Source organism: Syngnathus leptorhynchus, chromosome 1 (assembly GCF_054491065.1).
Source record: "Syngnathus leptorhynchus isolate UIUO chromosome 1, UIUO_Slep, whole genome shotgun sequence".
Lineage (NCBI taxonomy): Eukaryota > Metazoa > Chordata > Actinopteri > Syngnathiformes > Syngnathidae > Syngnathus > Syngnathus leptorhynchus.
This window is the reverse complement of record NC_141195.1, coordinates 24,772,450-24,793,597: the sequence shown is the minus strand read 5'-3', so window position 1 is coordinate 24,793,597 and position 21,148 is coordinate 24,772,450. Positions and strand designations below refer to the sequence as shown.

The 21,148-nt window shown below is 44.9% G+C and overlaps 1 long non-coding RNA gene across 2 annotated transcripts; it reads right to left on the bottom strand.

The window, feature by feature from the left end:
* Window positions 1-364: 364 nt before the first annotated feature.
* LOC147062984 (uncharacterized) lies at window positions 365-11,535 on the bottom strand. Of its 2 annotated transcripts, XR_015066843.1 has the most exons (5): window positions 11,053-11,535; window positions 3,486-3,608; window positions 1,048-2,199; window positions 603-700; window positions 365-517 (listed from the first exon to the last, which is right to left on the bottom strand). It is a non-coding gene; the product is annotated as an uncharacterized LOC147062984 (long non-coding RNA). The 2 variants fall into 2 exon arrangements; XR_015066842.1 differs by lacking the exon at window positions 365-517 and having other exon boundaries at window positions 530-2,199; window positions 11,053-11,534.
* Between the last annotated feature and the right edge of the window lie 9,613 nt (window positions 11,536-21,148).

Genomic DNA, 21,148 nt, shown 5'->3' with positions numbered 1-21,148 from the left:
TCTTGACGCCAGCGGATAACGTACCTTGGATCGTGATACTTTGGGATTGCCCGGTTATCGTTCGTATCTGCTCCTTTCAAATCTGCTCTGTCGAGTCAAGGCAGAACAACATACCTTCGTGTGACTTGTACAATAGCGACCAAATTGTCGATCCGTGCCAGTTTTTTTTATTTCGACAAGCGGTATTTTGAGGTTTCTAGCAACTATCGTACAACCGAGCTCAGTGGCGGGATCATTTCAGCGCTCGACGCGAAACACTTTGCCACAATATGTCGCAGTCATAAAATGTGACCAAAAAAAAAAGAGACAAACAGCTGTTAGCTTGGCAGAGCGCTTTAGTAGTAAAAATGTGAGAGTACGGTAGAACAGCAAAGCTCATTTCAGAACAATTCTTCCTGTGGGAAATCAGGAAATATCTTTGAGATTTTATCAGGGAGAATACACACCAAAAAAGTTGTGGTTGACGGGATCAGTCCAGGCTGTACCCATCAGATATCAGCTTCTCCATCTTTGTGATCTGCACAGGATAAGTGAGATAGAAAATGCTTCTGCCACAGTGAAGAAGGCGCCGAGCCAAAAGGCAAAACTCTCTCTCCATTTACCTGTCAATCAACATTCATTCCATCCCAAAATCCACAGTTCAAGATTCCGAATCCAAGCGGCCGATTCAAATGGTTCTTTGAGGCCCGCGTTAAGCTACCTGTATCGATAGAATTCAATTCATAGTCGGGCCCGTCGAAACAACACACGCGGCAAATACGGCGGAACGCGAGCCGACTCGAAGGTTCCACGACAGAACGCCTGCGAGTTTTAATCTGCCATTTGGCGTCCACCACTACTAAACGTCTCGTCTACTCTGTGACAGTTCAAAAATCTGGTCATCTCAAAAACGACTCCATTCTGTCCCTGATGGCTCAACAAAGTGTAAACTTAACCAAAACTTTTCACTTCCCGCTGCTTTCCTCCATCTCATCTCCTTTTTGTACTCGCGGCGGGCGACCTTGCATATTACAACGCATCATTTATAGTTCTGGTATTAAAACTTACCCTTGTCTCGTCCGTCTATCTTCCTATTCCTATTCCGCACCAGCCCTCTCTCTCTCTCTCTCTCTCGCCGTGCTTAATAAGATCTCCAAGGTGGGCGAGCCGGCGCTGAGCGCTGTCTGCTAGAGGGATGATCGGCGCTGGTCAAAATACAATCTTGAGTCTCGGGTGAAGTCAACAAGATGTTATCTTGACAGCTAAGATGAAGGGAGGTGATGTCTTCCTGTCTGTTTAGGGTGCGACACACACACACACACACACACACACACACACACAAACACCCGACGCGGCGTGATCCTTATCTAGCGGGACCGTCGGTCCGTCGCTCGCTAGCCCGAATCACACGCGAGAACGTGGGCCACGTACGTATCCATTCATCACTTGACACGAGAAGAGAGATGCTATCTTTCACGCTAGTGCACAAAAACAAGACGATAGGCGAGGCAGGTAGAAGGGCCATCGCACCCATCTTTGTGAGTTATGGTGCAGAATGTCGGACGAGGGCTGCACTCTAATATGCAAAGACAATAAAGGCAGATAAAGGCGCAGACGGAGAGGAACCCAAAAGTAAATGAGTGCACTGAGGAGACGCATATTGTTACAAGCCAGTGCGAATCAATCACGCTCATCTCGCAGAGTTTATTAACAATTCAGGAAGCCGCCAGAGCCGCTTTGAGATGAATTGATTCCCGCTCAATTGCACCAAGACTATGCACCTCGCTAAAGTCTTTTTTGGCTTCGTCTTGTCATCAGGTGATGGAACAAAATGTGCAAAATAGTCAGCGCTTTGTTTCACAAAAGTCCTTTTTTTTTTTTTTTTTGATATCAGTAGCAAATCACTCCCGGTACGGCTTTGGTAAGAGTGTAAATGATCCCGCGGGTCGCAAAGACCACGCCAGCTGGAAGCTCGGCAACCTGAACGGGCGGAGGCTCGAATTGCTGCGGAGAAGAATACAAGGGCTGCTGAATCCATCAGGTAGAACGTGTTTGTCTATCGGCTGCCAACACCTGCGGAGGGCAGCTGGCTTGGCTTGCAGGGTGCTTGACATCCTACATGCGCAGGTGGTTGGGGGGCCCGCTGGGGGTTACCGTGATGTTTCACACGGTGACAACATCCACACAACCTACTGATGCAACTGGGACATGGGAGTGGAACTTAACACACACACACACACACGCACACACAAAAAAAAAAAGCGGTGGGTTTTTCCAAGTGTCAATTTTAAGCCTGAATCAAAAATTCCACTTTCAAGAACAGGTCACGGGGCTGAGTTTGAGTTCACTAATTGGTTATTTGCATGACTCATGAGATTAGTATAAGTCTTTACTGAAGCTCATAAAATATGCAGATATGAAAACGACCGTAATTTACAGACTATAAGCCGCACCTGAATGTAAGACGCATCAATAATATATAAGCCGTAGTTGTTGTTTTTTGGGTTTTTTTAATAAAATGTCAGCATTTCTACTAGCTGCATTACCAAAACAAATCATTTTACAATATCATAAAAAATCTATAGATAAGTCACACTGGGTTCAAAGCTTGTGCAAAAGGTAGCGGTTTATAGTCCAGAAATTACGGTAAATTCATCGCAGTAGTAGCAAGGTCTTACATTCATATTTTTCATCTGAGCCTAAAATTTCAATCTGAAAACTGTTTTTGTGTTTGATTCAAAACAAATAACAAAGCGTCACCATGGTAGCAAATGCTTGCCTGGCCATTGGCCAAAGTAGTCCATGAAGTGGAGAATACAGACAGCCGGTTCCATAAGGTGTTTATAGTCCACTAAACTTTGGATAGACATGCTGGGAAATATTTTTCAATCGTAAACGTAAACGCACAATACATCATCTTTAAAATAATACCTCATTTTGTGTATGGTAAAAACAATCAATAAGATTTCATTAGACTATTTGATGTATTGGACCCCCCCGCTCACTGGCGTTATTAAACTGCCATTGATTTCAGGGCGGCTAGCTCTTACCGACAACGTGAGGGCTGGCTGAGCGGGTCTCCGAGGCGGCTAAATCAAAGGTTGCAGCTTGTTATCAGCTTTCATATGCAGCTAGAGGATCATGGCTATGTAATGCAATAAAAATGAAGCTCGGAGGGAGAGCCAGGATGCTATTACTATTGGTGCGCTGGGTAAGCCCGGCAGCCTCAGGAACATAACTTATTCACGTACTCGTGTATGCATGTCAGAAAATAATAGGTAGAAGGCCGACGGCCAAAAGGTAAACATTAGACGCGTGTTTAAATGCCTGGCGTGACAGCCATCAAACGTCGCATGTATTTTTAAACGTTTAATTCCGGTGATTTATAAAAGTTTTTTATTGTGAGCAATGCGGTGATGGATGGAATGTAAGCGGCTCAATGTGTTTCATCAAGCGCTCTCCGCTTGTCATGTCTGGAGAACAAAGACTTCCGCGTGGCATCTCACCTTTGGGACGGTGGCGTCTTCAATAATTCAGTGGCTCCGGTTCTGCGGAGAGTGCATGGCAGTGACCGATGACAATGGAGAGGAGGCTCGGGAAGTCACGGCCCAACCCCTCCCTCCCGTTCACTTCAAAAAGAAAGTAGGAAGAGTAAAGAAAGAAAAGATTGATTTCAAAAAAAGATATCAAAGATGAAGATATTCAAAAGCTTATACATCCTTTTGACAAAAATGTTATCTTAACTCTGGTAACAATTGAAGTTACAAAAAGCACATTATCGATTAATCGGTCAATGTCTTTAGCCTTCCAATCTTGAACATGTTTACTCATCCACATGGCTACCGATGGTCAACTCCAGACTCAAAGTTGCACCATTTTCAAAAGGCATACGTGGAAACGAATCGAAATTTTTTTCGATTTTCTAGGTTTTGATTAGAAACATTCCCATTACACGAAATTTGTCGATTGACTTGATCATTCAAGCCACTTGTCACTCCCCCGAAGCTGTACACCAAATTTGTTGAGTCAAATTGATGAGACAAAATAGGACGCCATTTTTCCAATATAGTGAGAAAATCCAATGCGCCAAACATCTTTTCCCGAGAGATTGACGTGAGACATTCACGTCATGGCTGTTGAAAGTGTGTAATAACTTTCTGAAAAGTCACAGTACACCCCGAGCAGTAGCTTTTGTCATTTTCTTTGGGGTTCAATGACAAGTTGAAGCCCAGGTCACGTTAGAAGGAATCAAGAGCGGAAGGTGAATTTCCCCCAGGTGGTGTGTTCTGCCGTGAACTAAAGTTCAACCCATGACTGCTGCTCGACAAGCGATGGCGGCCGGGACGACAGACACACGCGGCGGGAATGGCTTAACCGAGACCAAAGGAGCTTGGCCCTTTAATGGCCACTGGTGAGGATCAAATCCAGTGGGGGGGGTGGATCACACACACAAAATGGCCGCCGGGGCCATCCGACAAATCAAAGCACAGCTTGAAACATTTAAAAAAAAAAAAAAAAAATGGCCGCCAGGGCTGTCCGACAAATCGATGCACGGCTTGAGTCATTTAAAAAAAAAAAAAATGTTTTCCTTTGACCACGTGTAAAAGCCTCCAATGAAATTTGAAATGCGATTTACCTTTCATTGTATTTATTCATTCAGAATGGCATTTTGTGGCCTGCGGGGGATTTGGCCCCAACATAAGTTTCACCTCTGCCACATTTATGCGCCGTGGCTTTAACAAAGCCGGGAAGTCGGCAAACTGGCGGCGGTCCTGCGCGACATGTCAACCGCGTCGCTTCAGGCATCGTTAGCCAATTCCGGGTGGAGGAAGGGAGATGGGAAACAACAAAAAAATAGGAGCGCATAAAGGAGGCAAGGGAGGAGGACGGCCGTAATTTGCAGGGTAATAACAAAGCGCTGATGGGAGCGGCGGCAAACACTGTGATTAAAACGACATTATCGCCGCTCGGCTACAAAATACGGCTTTCGGATTTGACAAAGGTAAAACTCCATTTGCACTCAAGGTTATTTTGAAAAGTTCCTGCCAGACGAGCATGACCTGTTCAAATTGAAACTTTTAAGATCATTTGACGTTATTGCCGAGAGCTTTGGTTTGCAGCATTAGCGGGCAGAAAATGGAGATTACGACTCATGTCAGCGCTTTGGAGAGACTCGGCCATATTGTGCTCGTGTGATGACCCTTTTTTTTTTTTGTCTGTCTCTCTGTCCAGATCTGCATGAGACGTAAAAGAGATAAAACAAGCAGAGGAGCTATTTTCTCCTGTGCTGTTGTCTCAGCAGAGAGCAAAGGAAGCAGCGTGTTCTAAATAGCTCATTAACTTTTGATGACCGGCTCCTTTGGCTGTAGATCTTGAAAGCAAACAGGAGCCAGAATCCTTATGGCTATTGATTCAGCAAGCAGCCCCGCCCCCACCGCAACTTCCCCCCCCCCAACCCCTCCCTCCCTCGCGCATCCCGACAAGGGCTACTTGACGACTTCAAATTATTCATGCGGAGCAAACGAAGCATTGGTGAAAGACCCGATGGGCCCACCATTGGGTTTGGGTTTTTCCGAGTTGAACTCCAGGTAGTAAGAAATACTGAATTCTCTCACGTCGGTGTATGCAAATTGGGATTATTACGATTATGATCTACAATGTGCATCGTTGATTTTTCTTTTCTTTTCGACCATGCGCATTGTTACTATGATAACTATTATTCTGATTGTGTCAGACAAGCATTGGGACTTTAGCGATGCAGATGAGCGAGATTGAGTATTTTACCAAAGCCTCAATGATCACATATCACTATTATCACAAGAGCCACAATAAATTGCAAAATAAGTTATCCACTGCTAGATGTGTTTGTATTTCCGTCTGTTTGTGAGCTAGCTGGCTACTTCCTGGTTCGTTAAAGATGATGGAGGGTGGTGGAGCCATGATGAAAAAAGATGAAATCTCAAGCTCTATCTTTCGTACTCACGTTCTGCTTTAGCTCCGTTTTGAAAGAATTCATTTATTTTCCATTTTCTTTGGCTGGGCAAGGCCGTTAGCAAGGAAGCGCATTGTCTATGACGCCATATGTGCGCCTGAAGGGAAAGCACCAATCTCCGCTTTTAAAGTCGCACCTTGAACAGCTCAAAGGCCAGCCGGCGTCATGTCTGAGTCTGATAGTGCCGCTCACTGACTCAACCTATATTTGACGTGGCGTTTTCAGCGTAACGTTCCGCCACGCGCTGCCAGGAGAGAAAGGCGACTACGGCAAGGAGAGCGCTGATAAGGTGCGGCTGCTTATGTCCGGGCTCCGTGCGGCTGAGATAGGGCCGCGGGAAGTCAAGTGTGACCATTTTCTTCCTCCATCTTGGTGCCACAGGCCTTCAGGTCTGTGGTCAGCCTCGGCACACTTGCGTTATCTGGTACAAAACCGACGGATGCCGCTTGTGTCTTGCTCACGTTCACATTTACGTATGAATGCCACCTTAGCCGTCAGCGTTCAATGTAGCTAAATGTTACGGTGGCTACAGCATAACAAAAAAAAAAAAAAAAGGAAGAGACGTTAAACCTCTGATTTTCCTCAAACACTTCCTTAAATATAAATGGATTTTTTTTTTCCATCTCACATCTGCTAAAGTTCTGTCTTGGCTATCACACTGAGAATCTCCCTCATCTCGCCTTCCCTCCCGCATTCTGGCAAGATGTCTCATTGCCATTTTGATGCTCAAGAGGAGAAAGTGATCTTTGAGTTCTCTCATCTTTCCCCCGTCCAATCCGGCAGAGGCGGAGGACACTTACAGTACATCTCACTCATCTCCAGTGGCAGCTTTGATTCTCCAGCCCCTTCACTGCTGATTTTGCATAATCACGGCGTAATGAAGTTGGCGGCGGCCCCGGCGCGCCGCATGCTAGCTTACGCTAATATGCCCTAAATGGCAGAGAGGAGGTTCCACTAGAGAAGGACTGCGAGTCGGAAAGGTGTTAAGTCGCCGACATGGCAGCCACATTTATTAGAAACACAATTACACAGGTGCACAGGGGCATACCGGACTCCACAATGATTTCTCCATTCTCCAGTCGGTGGAGCGACTAATTTCCTCAGCAGCTTAGTACTTATAGACTGTTCTGTCGGCGGCCTCGCGTGAGCGAGGGCAATGTATCGCACGCTTGTTTCTGTATCATGCAGTGCAGTCAGGAAAGCATTCAGACTCCCTCTCGCTTTTGTTATGCTACAGCCTTGAGCTAGAAAGTTTTCTTTCATTTTCTTCCCACCCTGCATCCAATAGACATTGACAAAGCGGAAAGGGAACACACTGAAATGTTGGGCTGGATTCAATCTAACCAGGATCGAATTGTGGACTCTTCCCAAAATATTTTCAAATACAAACATGAAAGTTATCAGCAATATTTTGAGCTTTACTCATTTTTCCTATGAAGCTTTAGCTAAACCTGCTCATTGCACAGCAAAGCTGCAGCAAAATAAAATGTCGAAATGTCGATTTAATTACACCAAGACTTCCACACACAGAGTGAAGGGCTGCAAGATCTTACGGCTTCTCATCACGCACGCACTTGACACAAGGGCAGGAACGACCCGATAGATTCGAGTCGAGCCAATTGGTTCAACATGACTCCGCCCCCTACCCTTCGACCGGCTCCTCCCATTAACGGCGACGTTGGACGCATACAGATTTGAGCAAACCATTCCTATTTGTATTCTTTCTGCATCTAGCTAGCTTGCGTACAGATCTGTGCGCTTGCCAAGTGCTTAGCGCCCGCTTGCAAATATCCATCTTCCTCTCGTTTGGCTGTCAACACGTACTCCGTCTCGTCATCGTACGGCCTCGCCTCTCTCACATCACACGGGAAGGAAAAGGCTCCCCGAAGAGTCTTTTATTTTTTAATAGCTGGGTGATGCCTGCAGTAATCCAACAAACTGTTTGGTCCCCAGCAGCTAGCGGCTCACCATTTTTTTTTTTTTATCAACCTTCGGGTCTGTGTGCGCCCTTAATGAAAGCATCACGCCCGAAGGTCTGTCTCAGTGCCGTAATGTATGGTTGAGTGTTGAGGCCTATTTGCCGTTATAACACTCAAGTCTAATCAGAGGATGGGCCACTTTGAGAGTGTTTGGAGAAACCACTTGTGCCCACAGGCAATCAACACCTCATCACTCTTATGTGCAGAGAAGAGGGCAGGAGGCGCCGAGCAGTGAAGAGTGCAATTTCACCTCCTCGTCTTCCCCTTTGTTCTTTGGTTGGACCCCCTCCCTGTTCCTTCATATCACACATTTTCTCCAGCTAATTTTGTTCAGTTAAATAAAGCCACGTTTCCAACCCGAGAGCGGAAATCCCGTTGAGCTCGTCGGAGTACACTTTAGTGCTGAACACGGGCAAACGTGACCCGATGACGAGGAATACGAAACGGTAAACTCGTAAAAAGACAATAAAAGTGTCGCCGCTACCAATAGAAATACTCTGGCGTTCAAAAGTTTGGGGTCACCCAGACGAGATGGTATTTTCCATGAAGAGTAACATAATTGCAAAAGGGTTTTCAAGGGTTTTCCAATCATCCAATTAGCCTTATAAGATAATTAGCAAACACATTGTACTAATAGAACACTGGAAGCTAGAAATGGGCCTTTATACACCGTTGTAGATATTAAAAATGAAAAATCCGCTAAAATAGTCATTTTACCGCATTTAACAATGTATCATTGATTAGTTTAATCCTCGCTGTAAAAATAGCAATGTAATTTAAAAATCGGGAACTTTTTTAGTGACCCTAAACTTTTGAACGGTAATGTGGTTATGATTTATCTGAGCTAGCACGATTAACTTACTTACTTACTCGATGTGTAGGAGTCCGACTGACTTCACCTACAAAAGTTTCCACTAACATGGGGAAAAAAAGAGCAAAGCTACGCTAGCGTTTTGGATCCGCCATTTTAAAGTGCGGCGTAGACAGATTTGTTGCCGCGGTACAAGTTGGACCGAGGCTTCCGTTTCGTTTCCAGGACGCCAATCCTCCTGTCAAGACAGGCAGAGCGAAAGAAACGGTGGGAGGGAGTTAAAAAGAGACGGAGATGCGCTAACGAGCCGATCCTCGGGAGGTAGACGTTTACCTGCCTGCCTCCGCCATGCGCGGACTAGCACGTCACGCTAACAGACAGCCGCTCCGTCACTGCCAAGTGGCAAATTCAGAGGAAACGTCGCCACAAAACTCCAAAATCCCCTTTTTTGAGGCAGGCACTCGGGAAAGTCTTTCATTTTGACGACGGGCAGAATCAACAGACTTGACGCTACTTGTTTCATCCGAGTGGGATGAAGGAAGAACAACAAAGCCCTTTTCTTTCTCTTCTCCATCTCGCCGCCGCAAAGAGAAACCGTAATGTGGCGGATCAATCAAGGTGGAAGTGAAAGCGATACGAACGTCCTGGTTTCGAGTCAACATGTAACAGATGAAGACGTTTTGTCTGGGCTCGCTCCGCCGAGCAGAAGTTTACACCTACTCAGCCTCACTTTGGTGATTCACCATCCCCCTCTTGACTGGCACATTAATCAAATGCGCGCTCGGCCGTTATGGTCAAGTGCCTCTTTGTGTCAAAAGCATCGATTTTATAGTTTAGTAGTTGTTGGGCAAACAACAAGTCGGCAGAGAAATGATTCCACGATTCCTTTCTGTGTCTTCCTGTCAATACGACCTCGTCGCAGCCATGTTGTTGTGCGTGTGTGGTTTATTTTATTTTTTTATTTTTTTACTCGACTATTGCATTATTCAAACTGCACCACATGAAGGACTGTTATTCTTTCCAGTTTTATGCGCTGCACAAAAAAAGCTCCGCCCCCTCCTCTAATTAGAAAGCCAGTTCCACTCTTCCGTCATGATCTGCACATATCAGGGGCTTCTTTTTTTTTTTTTTTACGATCTCCATTGGGCGCCCTTTCTCATACACGCGATTGAAAATGTTCTCGCATCCTTTTAGTAGTAATTAGTGGAACGCTAGCATGTATGAGGGGGAAAGACGTTTTTGGTGTTCTTGGACTGCCTTCATTCCTTTCTGTGTGTTTCTAGAGATTGCTTTTGCTTTTTGATGCTTGGTAGAATGTGTGGGATGGTGAGAGTGGGGGGTTGCATCACCTTTCATCCAGTGAATGCTTTGATAAAGGGAAGAAGGGATGAGCTTCCATGAACATAATCAACAGATGCATTTTCACGTGTGTTTTGACAAGGAGCGAGTAAAATCATAAAAGCCGGCTCTTCATTTTTAACTCGAAGCCAAACTGCGTAATAAGACAAAAAAAAAAAACGACACTGGCAAGATTCTAAGACACCTACAACTTCGAGGCAGAAGACTGCTGGGCATTTTTTCTTTCAAATGGATGGACATTATTAATAATTAGCATTTTGCAAATGAGCCAAATATGCAAAAGTGATCTTTAAAGCACTGTGACCTTTGCACACGTGTAGCATGCATGTGCACGGTAGGGGGTGAGCACAAAGGCGTCGTGTTGAACGTGTCCTTGCATGGAGATCCGTGTCAGACTCAATGTTTGGCCACTGAGATTCAAGGTTGTTCCTCAACTTGGCCAATTCTGAATAATCACTTTATTTTCAGTGATTTATTTGTATTTAATTATTTTTATTATAAATTGTATTTCTATTTTATTGAATATTCTATTGATCTATTTATTTATTTATTTTCTTTTATTTATTTATTTATGTATTAATCCACCTATTCCCCCAAAAAGGCAAACCACTAGAACTACTACAACAAATAAAAACACTACATTAACCCGGGAAAAAAAAATTCCAAATCGAGAAGTATAAAGAAACAAACATGGTGTAAACAAAACTAAATAGAAGCAAACTAACAAGATAATAAGCTACACTTGACGGAGCTGATTGGTGGCTACAACAGGACTGGGCTGATAAGAACAGATTGAAACAAAAACGCAGGACATAAAGAAGAAAAGAAAACAAGACATGAAGGGAAAAAAAGAAACAAAATACAACAACTACAAACATTGTGTCCATTTCATGAAGAGACTATAAAAAAAAAAGAGCGAGGAAAACACTTACCTTCATGCAGCTTTTATTTTCCCTGCCTGAAGCTGGCTAATTTCACACTTGGTGGGTGGCCACACAACCAAACAATCAAAAGTACATTTTGTGTCCCTTTTCAAGCACCAAATTTTCTTTGAGTCACTTCAGGTGAGAATTGTTTGTCCTCCAATGTGAACATTACTTGAAAATGGTGAAGCCGGATAGTTTTGCGCATTCATAAATTCAAGTACGGTGGCCTTGACGTAGCAAAAAGCAGCCGTCTCTCATCATTGCTTACAAAGTTGTCACACACTTCAACACTTTTTTCCCGACTATCTTGGTGACATTGGCGGAGATACAGACTGGATATTAGGAGGAGGGATGGGGGGGGTAATAAAACACTCAAATGTCACTAAACGTCCTTGCCGCCGCATTCTCCAAGACAAGACTTGCTACTAAATATTGGACTGTTGGGAATTTGTGAATCGCAGAAAACATTTGGGAAGAAGATGGAGCGGCGCCAGGTGCGCCGGGATTTTCCCTTTATGGCTTTTTTTTTTTTTTTTCTGCATACGATTGCACCGATGATCACAGCAAGCTGTGCGTGCGCTCTGACATGAAATTTATGTGACTCTATTAAGTGCAATACAGGAAGGAAAACCATCCAAAATTAAAGTTATAACAGCAATATCATCCTCCGCTCACAATATCCCAGCGCGGCTGTTTTTTTTTTTTTTATGTTTACAAGGACGTATATACGGCAATTGTGACTTAGCGCCAACAATTGCTTCGCGACTTGTGTTGGTTTAGCCGAAAGGCTTTGGTTCTAAATATTGATTGGATCGAGCCAGTGAGGGAACGATCGTCGGGTGACCACGCCCAAAGTTGCGCACCTGATCTGAGCCGCATGGAGAGGAAAAGAGCTTAAGGGGTGGGGGGGGTCTATCAGCGTTGTACATGATATTGTCTTCTTTTCAAGACTCCTGTGCGCCTCTGTCAACATGATGGATCATGTTTGAGGCTTGCTTCTCTCGGGAGTCATCTACTGTCTGAGCTGTCAACTGCGGAGAGGAGAGAATGAGCGAGAGACAAGCGGACGGATGGACGGACGGACGGACGTGGGGCGGACGCGTTTCTCATTACAGCCCAATCCTGCAAGAGGGGAGGGCTGAGAGAGAACAATTTGGAGTTCTTGCTTGAAAGACTCATCTGGCACTACTATACCGGGAAAAGCCACATTCAGTCAAGTCTTCTCTCGCCTCTGGGAAGTCATTATCTCCCCAGACGTGCTCGCTCTCCCAACACTGAGTCACTTTTGTGACATTGGCTGCAGAAATGTGTCCCGTGGTCGACACACTTTGGGATGAGAGCAGGCTTCGAGTTATACTGAAATGTTTTGCGCTTCAGGAAACTATTTGAACGGCAACAGGTGCACAGATGGAGATGTCACGCGAGGTTTTTCCGTAGCTCCATGGGAAAGTGGCACCTCGTGTAGAAAATACGGAGAGAGAAAAAGCTCAAAAGTCATTTGGACTAATAAAGTGTTCCTAATGATGTGACCTTCAGTAGAGGTCACAGGCCTGCATCTCAAGCGAGAGAAAAGGTTGATAACAAACTAAATCCAATAGGAATATTGCTTTTCATTGATTTTTTTTCCCCCCTCAGTAATACGTACACACATTTCAAGCATTTGTGTGTGTGTGTGTGTGTGTGTGTGTGTGTGTGTGTGTGTGTGTGTGTGTGTGTGTGTGTGTGTGTGTGTGTGTGTGTGTGTGTGTGTGTGTGTGTGTGTGTGTGTGTGTGCGTGTAGATCATCCGTGTCCAACTTAAGGCTCGGGGGCCAGATACGACCCACCACATCATGTTATGTGGTCCGCAAAGACACATTTCGCATCGACTTTGTGTCATTAAAATGGCAAATGGTCTTCACTATTTTAAAAATAGAGATATTGCTAGCAATTTTTATGACCTTTTATCTTTTGAAAATGTTTGAGCAGTTTTTACAAGTTGACGTGAACGCAAATGGAAGCGTAACTTTTTTAAGATATGTAGACGACATAGGACAATAACACACACACACACACACACACACACACACTTGGCACTGCACCAGTCAACACAGTTATTTGTTAAATGCCATTTGTGCCTAATTGGATTTCCCTTCCCGCTAAAAAGCATCAACTGGGAATGACCTCATAGTCTGTCACATTTACCTGCGATGTCACTTGGTCTCGAGGGCCATCAATTGGATGTGCAAGGTGGTTGCATTTAAAAACGGATGACATCATAATATCACAAAAAGTAAGTTCACATTTGATTCCCAAATTATATTTTCATTTGATATGCAATTTATAAGGAAAAACATTTTCAGGTGAGTGGTAAAATTGACAACAATTTGATAAATAGCCTTTTTTTTTTTTTTTTTAACAACGTGGGTTCACCGATGAAGAGTGATTTGTTGTGACTTGGTACAAGCCAAGTCATGAACTCAAATGCTCTGCACAATTGGATGTGCCGGACGTGTTTCAACAAAGACCTGCTTAGATTCTTGCCGTTAGCAAAGGCTGGAAAAAAAAAAAAATCACAATCCCCTTATGAGACGACTCAGGACCTCTCCATTCCGAATCATAATCTGAAACTGTCAGGATAAGAAGGGATTTAATGATTCGGCAGATTTTGATGGCTTGCTTTGATTCGGTATTAACATAATATGATACACTTCAGTGCGCAGGACATTTTTAATTGTAATTGTCATGGACATAAAAGGCAAAGGAATTATTTTCATTGTCTGTCATAATTGTTCATTATAATTCAAATGTGCATATAAAAATGCAATCTAAAGATTTGCTCAGTTATCATTTCCATGCTGTTTAAAATGGTGATTAGCTGATTTATCAATGGAAATGTAGACAATTTGATGGCTGAATACAATTTTAACCACAACAGTTTTGCATGTAAACGTACAGGATGTCAAATGTAATATCGTCAACTCCTGAGAAGGTCTCTGGGACCAGATGACGAGCAGGCTGTCAGGGCTCACCCGGCAACCCGGTCACCTTCCCAACACCTGCGAGTCTTCTCCGAAAGCAACCTAGTCATCATTGCACCTTGATCTCACCGCTATTGAGGATTATGGCCTTCACCCCTCAGGCCGCCGCCAACTTCCCGATCAGACAACAGTTTTACGACTTGTGGTTTTATGAGCCACTCTGTGAGCGGTCACCTTATCGGGCTGGAAGGGGTTTGTGTGACCCGATGATCCTAGGAGCTGAGTTGTCTGGGGCCTTTTGCCCCTGGCAAGGTCACAAGGTCATTCGTGACAAACAGGTCCTAGGTGGGGGGACCAGATAAAGCTCAAGAACCAAAACTCATGGATGGACGGATGGATGGATTTATTAGCTTCAGCCACTTTCAGCTCATTTATTTCCATGGGAAAGCAATCGAAACTTTTGTCTTCTTCCCACTGCCGCCCAACTTGCGCCTTAGTGATTTGTCATGGGGAATCCCCGAGGGGCATAAGAAGCCATCCTTGAAATCTATTCTTTGGAGATGTGTATGCTTTCTTTGTTTGTCATTGTGCTTCTATGATGTCGTCACGTGTGCGTCCTTCTGCTCCCCACCCCCTCGCCATTTTGTGTCCATTGTCATTCAAACGTGACCCCGCCTCCTTGACTCGCCATCAACATTCAAGCCGCCTCTTGTGACCTGCTCTTATCTTCCGCCGTTTCCTGCTTTCTTGCCCACCCTGGGTACACACCCATTACCGTCCGTCCGTCCGTCCCTCTGCGCTCGGCTCTGCTCCGACGGTTGTCGACAATAGGGACTCGAGAGCCACAATGGCAGCCCGGGTCTGGCTCGGCCCCAGGGGGGGGGGGGGGGGACCGTGGCATATCGTCCCGGCCGATCTTAATGCAGGTTTTCCGCAACAAATTGGCCAGTTTACTTAAGAAGCGGCTGCGCTCCATGAATATTTGATGGGGTGAAGGCCATACAATGACAGGGGCTTATCTTATTAAGGCAGACAGACAAGGGGGGGTCGGGTACCTGGTCCGGTCCAGAACACTCCTCTGAGATCTGGGGTCCAGGCGTCTTTAAAAAAGAAAAAAAAAAAGACTCCCCCCCCCCCCCCCCACATATAGCAAAGGCTTTTAAATTTGAGGTGCAGGATAAAGTCCAAAGTGAGCCAGAATCTGTCGGGTCTTTACGCCAAATCGGAAATGACAATACCGAGTCGAAATGCCAAGAGCGGTCGGCGTTCTGCTCAAGTTACTGTGACGCGGCGCACACAAATGTCCTGTTATTTTCTCTTTGTGACCAAATCCAGCACGTGATCCAATAATGGCAGAAGAGGAAACAACACGGGGATAGTTTTCCCAACTATCCCTCCCTTCTCCCTCCGTTGTGTCCCTCTGGGCTTGTGTGATTTACAAAAAAAAAAGACCTTCTCATATTGCCTCGGCGGTGCTGGCGAGTAATACAGCAGCAGCGGTAGCCTCCAAATCAATGGAGCCTGTCCTAGATTTCGCCGCGGTCTCAACTCTCTCTATAAAGGGATCTGGAGGGCACTCTATATTTTTATTAGCTGCAGAGAAATGGAGAGGCAGGGACCTGGATCTCATTACACACACACACACACACATGCACAATAAGTGGACGTATGAAGACAGAAGTTGCCTACATGTAAAAAAAGACATGCACAAGCATGTGAAATCAACGCACTTCACCCGAGTCCTGTTTTTTGGGGGGGCTGCTGTTCATCTGGGACACACACACACACACACACACACACACGTGGACAGAAACACAGGCCTGATGCAAATGTCACAGTGGGTTACACTGCATTGCTGACTCGGCACTAGCGGCAAAGGATGCATGCGGCATGTTCCACTTGACATTTTCACTTCCTCAGCGGAGGAACCTTTGAGGACAATGAAAGCATTTATCCATCTTTCTATTTCCAAGAGAGCTTTTTTTTTCGTTCCCAGATTCCAAAGCAGGAACGACACAGGACGGAACACGAGTTCATCACAGGACTGACATAACGCTGAAAGATGTTTTCGGATTGTTGTATCGGAGGAACCTGGGGTAAAACCGTACAAGCACAGAAGCAGAAGTGGAGATTCATATGTTGCAGCTGATGCTTCTTCATTTGAATATGGCCCATTCTTACCATTGTTCTCTGGTGACACATTCGACTTGTCGTCATGACGATGAGAAATCATTTGTTGATTCAAGGTTTGAATCAGAGGAGGCGTTTTGCGCATTATTTGATATCCACTGATGACATCCAGCGTGACTTTTTCGGTTTAGTGCAGTTTATTAGAATCACATTGGGGGGGAAGACAATCATAAAAAGAAACAATCCACAGAGTTAAATACATATATATAAAAAAATACAAGGTTACAATAAGGTTAAAATCATATTTAGCTGTTGTGATATGGTCTGACTTTGAATTGCAAAGCAACTGAAGCTGTTGAAATAAAGCTGAGCAAAGCAATAAATGACTCCCAAGGGGCAAAGACGGCCAGCAGAGGGCAGGTAAGAGCGAGGGTGACGTTTCGTCATGGTCACGTCAGAAGCGGCTAAAATCATTCTTACAACACAACTGCCTCACATTTGTCACATAAAAGGTGCCTGAGAGGGGAAATATGAAAATGGAAATGGCCACCCTCTTGTTTCTGTCGGTTGGACTGATGTCAGATTTAATTGGACGCTTGGAAGCGGCCGCTTGCAAAGTGCTTTTCTCCGTCGCCCGCCACCCCGTTGACACAAAGGGGTCAAAGGTGACGCAGCCTTGCGAACATCCCGCGCACCGGCCATCCGCCCGGCTGCCAGACGGACGGGCTTCGTCAGCAGCTAATTAAATCTGCCGCTATTCATTTGCCCTTAATGTGCTTTTAATTGGATTACAGGCCTGGTGCCAGAGGAAGGGGGGGGGGGGGGGGGGGTCCACTTTCCGGCAAGCCAGAGGTGAGGCGACAGGGGACAGTCTGATTGGTGACCTTCCATTTGGACCAAAGAGGAGGAGAAAGATCAAGAAGCAAGCTTTCACGTTGATGCATTTCTTTTTTTTTTTTTTTTTACAGTCAGCAAATTCCAAGAGAAATATCCACCATCATAAATGATATCTTTGAGCTGGGGTGTCGTAAGGTAGAGAAAAGTGACTATTGTAGTGGGCGCATGACTGACAGGGGCTGGAGAAAAGAGTATTTTCAATTTGCGCCATTAAAGTGGTGGAAACGCAAGTGATTTTTCTTCTCTCCTTGTAGAAACAAATCCCTGTCGGCACCACTTGCAAGAAACTATTCGCAAGAAACTCGATGTTTTAAACGAAATAAATCGGAAAGCTTTTTTGACTCACACGCATGTTTGATATTCAAATCATTACACGCAGCGAGATTAGAAGAGGGAGGGTTGGAGGTCAGTGTTGAATTTTGACAGGAATGGACAAATTACAGTCTGATCGATGTTCTTTTAATGTGTCTCCCTTGAAAAGCGGCCAAATCCGACTGATTATGATTGCGAGTTGTTTGTCCAATCGTAGCAGGGCGATCCCGCAGTGTGTCTCCAAGACGTTAATTACATTCAACGAGCGAAATTAACGATGTTCCATATCTTTTTCATCTCACCATTTTCACGCTCCTCTCTTTTCAATGGCATATTTGAATGCAATTCATTAAGTGGCTTGTTCAAAATGGCGGCTTGGGATGCAAATGCGATGAAGTCAACGCAATGTAAATCAATGCTGCAATGATTTATAGATATTTAATTGACCGTACATCATTTTTTTACTTAGTATTCGAGATCTATTAAGTCCGCTTGTGCCGTTTGGAGGCATTTTGGCAACTGATTCATCGTCCCTCCACCTCGACGGCGCATTGAGCCATCAATACAAAAACTTAAGGATGCGCATTGATTTCTTCACTTCCATTTCCGGCCGAACGGAGTCACTTTCAATCCGAATGAAATGACTGCGACATTAGCGAGTAGCCTGTTTGGCTAAATGAAAAGGGTCATCATCCATCAAGTGATGAATTGCACTCCAGCAGCGAGAAGAACGCCTTGAACTAGGAGCAGCCCTCATTCAAGTCTTACACATGGTTTAATGTGAATGTCATCAGTTTACATCAGAATTGTCTTCTGCTACTCGGGGGGGGAGCTTTATTGAGGTCTGCTTTTGCAGGAGGGGGGGGGGGGTGTCATGCACTGCTGTGGACTGTAAAAAAAAAAATTTAAAAAAAAGCAATGACAGCATGTTCTGCGGATTACCCACAGTAACAGGAAGGCCCTTGTTGGAATTAGATAACATAGCAAAAGGTTCCAGCTCAAAGCACTGAGCAGCTGGGAATGAATTCGGTTCAAGTCCACTGTGTCAAGGTAATGTCGGTAAATTGTTGTGGTGAAATGAAAACAACATAGAGAACAGAAAAGACGAAGCGTTATGACATTTAGGATAGGAACATTTGCATTCGGGAACATTGAAAGGAAAAATGATGCGGTATTTAGTTGAAAATTAGGATTTGAGAGCTCATGTTAGCTTTAAAGTTAAGAAACCCCAAATGGGAGAAAACTAAAGCGATGTTGAAAACTGGCCATGTTGAGCAGCTGTTTTAAAAGTGACAAGGGGGAAGTTTGGAATGTATTCAACGGAGAACTAATGAATTTCAATTCATATTTACAAAGAAAAATGAGCTGTCTTCTGAACTCGACAGGGAGATGGCAGCAAGCTAGCTTGCTAGTTTTAGCTAGCGGTTAGCATGGCTCATTGTTCCGTGTTTACATTTCAATTACTCAGGCTTCCTCCCACGTTTCAAAATATAAATATTAAAAGATTATTAGATTTCATTTACCTGACAGAGTAGATCACAATGAAATATATATATTTGATAAACATTTATTTTCCTTTACATTGGGTACTGGAATAATCCAAAAGTAAAAGACATTCCATGAACATTATGGTACTTGGATTACATTAGCGACATTTTTTAACAGCTAAATCGTAATCGTAGCGCAATACTTAAGAATTAACCCTCCCGACTCGATGTGCTGTTTAGAACAAAATAGCCAATCTCGCTTGTATTTGAATGGTTGGCAATAACTGTTTGTTCGACAATTATGATGAAATTACGGTAGGATGACAGGAAGAAAAAAAAACAGCAATATGCAATAAATCAACAAAATGCAGAGTGACTTGCATCGTCGTAAATGTCATTCTGAGGGAAAAGCGAGTGAGTCTCTCGACTTCAAATTGGCTTTAATTTTTAACCGCCTTGTTCTGTTTTTTTTTTTTTAGTGGATGGGAAAAACCTGACACGATATTACTTCCTTGACCTCCGTGGCCCTTGGGGTCTGCTTCCACACACAAAGTGACACTTTGGTGGCTCTGGTTTAAGAGGCAGCCGCTAAAGCACATCCCAAGCGAATGATGTCAAAATCAATATGGCAATGTCACCGGGCCCGCCGCGGGAGTAACGACAGGACCCGAGCGTGCTCCCGAGTCACGCGCAGGCACGCACTTAAACACACCCACTTCATCATATCATCAAGCCCATCAGCAGGCTTAATGGGGGGAGCGCTTGATACATGGCAGGGGTCGAGGCGAGCCGGGCCCGTGACACTCCTGCTAATGGCTGCCGTGAGCCCGAGCGCCTTCACCTGTCGCCTGCCGTCTTTTGGCTGCCCGTTGTGCTTATCGCAGCGTGCCTTGTCTCGAGCACCGGCCGGGGGGGGGATGATAACAGGCCAGAGGTCAATCCCTCCTGACGTTATGAAGTCATTAAGTGAGCAACTTCTGAAATCCAGACGAGATCTTTTCACAGGATCATGTTCAGCCCCCCCCCCCCCTTTTTTTTTTTCTCTCCTCCACGCTGGCTGCAGTCTGTTTATCATGCCAGGAAGAGAGTGGCAAAAACAAATTAGTCCACAGGAGAGGAAAATAGCCAGGGATATTGATTTCGCCTTTTCATGCCAGAGTGGAGCACAGAAAATATTGGGCTATAAAAGGGAAACAAGGATATAAAGCCATTACAGTGCACACTTAATTGATCCCTCTTCCCATAACAAATTAATTGAGCGGAAAATGGCAGATGGCTTTGATGAATGTCATAAAAAGGCTTGTCAGCAAGGCGCGACCTCCTCGCCCATGTGCATAAGAACTGGGAGGGCTGGCTTCTCCATTGCCTAGTTGCTCATGTGTTTCAATCCAAGCTATAGCCATGTTAATCATGTTGACTTTTTGACATCATTGCTAATTGTCTGCTCTTTCATTTTGCCAGCCAGCCAGCCAGGCAGCGCTTGCTCAACACGCCGACGCTCGGCTGCCCGCAGTGTGTACGTTTGTTTCGGGTTATGCTTACTGACAGGTCGCTGCCCTCGTAGCAGAACAAATGCTAATTTAATCAATTGGCTATAAATCCTACCGGTCGCTGACTCATGCGTCTTCTGCCCAGGGGACTCTGACCAAAAAAAAAAAAAAAAAAAAAGCCCTGCCAATGCAGTTTGTGCAGCACTCTTGCCCATCCACACACACATCCACACACACACACATGCTTCATCCTGCTCCTCTTCCATCATGCAACATCAATATCTCCAGAATTATGGCGGAGTAACCAGAGTGAGCGCATATGTTGACATAGTGGGATATTTTTTCCCGCCGCGCATCCACTAAATTCTCGCATCTGTGCAGACAGCTTGGAAGCTGCGGTGGGTAAACACACTCGGGTAGGCATCCATCTCCCTTCTTAACCACGGAATTATTTATTGAGCGCATATTCCCGCACACAAGCGTTAGCTTCTTAACATTCCAAATATCCAAATTGGCTAATGCTGCTGACGCTGACTTAAAGGGGGGCTTAGAAGCTGTTTAGGGGGCACGGGGAGGTGATGGAGTGACACAGAGGCAGAAAAAGTGGGAAGCACAAAGTGTCATGCCACAGAGGAAGAGAAGTGCCAGCGTGAGCAACAGCCTGATAAGGAAAAAAAAAAAAAGAAAGGTGGCAAGGGAGGTGCGGAGGAGCGGCTGTCTGCCGGCTACAATCGGGCTGTGTTGAGAATTCTGCCGGGCCCTCTGCGGCCCCCGTGTTCCCCATCAATCTCCGACTCCTATGGCAGCCGCCAGCAGCTGCATCTTAA